The sequence below is a fragment of the Melanaphis sacchari genome, unplaced genomic scaffold (assembly GCF_002803265.2).
Source record: "Melanaphis sacchari strain LSU unplaced genomic scaffold, SCAv2.0 Contig538_pilon_pilon, whole genome shotgun sequence".
Classification (NCBI taxonomy): domain Eukaryota; kingdom Metazoa; phylum Arthropoda; class Insecta; order Hemiptera; family Aphididae; genus Melanaphis; species Melanaphis sacchari.
The window spans coordinates 1-2039 of NW_020271370.1; positions in this window are offsets into that span (position 1 = coordinate 1).

Genomic DNA, 2039 nt, shown 5'->3' on the forward strand with positions numbered 1-2039 from the left:
GCCTGGGCGAAAGCCCAGGGCGGAAATTTTTGTCTAAATACCCATGGCCCATGGGCGGCATTTTAGCTAAAACTTTCGCAATATTATAATTGTATTAATATTATTAGTATATTTATATCTATGTGTTATATAAAGACTATTTTATACTTTAATTTTATGTTTACGACGAAAATATTATGGCTAAGAAAATAAATGTTTTTAGATAAACCAATATTATTGCATAATTTGTATCATATGATTATTTATTTTTTTTATTTATTTAGTTTTAATAGGGTGGCAAAATAGCTCGCGCCGGCTCTGCCAACAGGTAATCAATAATTGTTCACGCTAGTTGGCATGATAACGGATACCCCTCTTGGTCGAGTATCAAGCGCCGCCGTTCAGCAGGAACGTGCGGCATTCGGGTATACTACGACGTTGCGCACTTTAGCCGTTTTTATGTCGTCTGCGTTCAGTGCGTTCATTACGTTGATATTTACATTAGTGTGTAGTGTTGCGTTGCCGTTTTGCGAATGCTAAGATCATTCCAGCTGGGAAAATAATCACGTGGTGATTGTTTTCGAATGCATGTTTTTATTGGTTTTTTTTATAATTTATTTTCAATTAATGCGGTTATCATCAACAGTGCCGGATCTAACATTTTTTTAACCCGGGGCAAAATATGAAATTGGCGCCCTTCTATATCAATAACCTTTTTTTTTTTTTTACTTATTACATAATTAAAAATTTGCGTCCCTTTATGACTAGTATCCGGGGCACGTGCCCCGGATTGCCCCTCCCTAGATCCGGTGCTGATCATCAATTCCCCGACCATAACCAGTTCTGGTAAGTCGCGAAGAGTGAAATCCAGTTCCGGATACTGCCGGCTCCGGTCAAGGAAAGGATCTCCTTTTTCCTACTTCGAGGTACCTCTCTTATTATTATTATTATTTTATTATTTTATTCTCTATTACTTTTTATGTTCAAAGGAAGGATGGTCTTTGCGATTATATTATTATTACTAATTATATAATTAATTTTTGTTTGTATAAATAAAAGAGAGTATACATTCTATAGTTCGCATGTAATCTACACAGTGTTCGTTATTTATTATATTATTTGTATTCCCACCCTTCCCATTAGAGCCGTCCACGAGCCAAGGGAGGTAAGTCCGGCGTTGGCGAAACAATATTCATATACTTTGTTTAGTAAAAGCGTACATAATATTTTGCTTCCTTGTTTACAATAAATTCCGTTCTCTGGTTTTCTTGGTGTTCGTCAATTGCGCTAGATTCGGGACACTACTTGTATAGTATACATCTATTGCGCCGGTATAAAAAAGGTGAATTAAAAAGGTATACATCAATTGCGCCGAAGAATTTGACAATGACACAAACTGTCTTAATTGGTTTCAATTTTTATGATAATTATATTATATTATATTAATTCAATATTAATTTATATTATTATTAATATTATATTAATTATATTATTTTTATAATAATTTGTATACACATAAACAAAAATATATACATTAGACATAATTTATACAATTTATAATCTAAAAGTCAATGACTGTAAAAGTTTTAAAATATTTGATAAAAAAGTGACTTATCTTGCAACATCAGCTTTATTAGATTGTTAGGCAATTAAAAATATGTCGAACAAATGATTAAATATCATATTTCATTTTGCCATGTCTAATAATTTGTCATGTCGGTTAATTGTATTATACACGTTTATATAATAATATATTTAAGAATCGATTAGCGCAATTGATGTACACAAATTATGACATTTAAATACGGGAATTACCCATTTTCGCCACAAAAAAGGTAATCATTTTAGGTACAGCCCATTTGCGCCAAAATAAAAAAGGTACTTTTTTCCGATCGCCTATTTGCGCCAAATTTACCTGTATATATTACACGATAAAATTTTACTGTTAACTGTTGTATTATTATTATGGCGCGAATGTTGTTGCATTTACAACATTTTTTTTTCTTTATCAGTGGCTAAGTAAGTTTAAAATGCGTGTCATGTAAGTACGAACTAAAAAT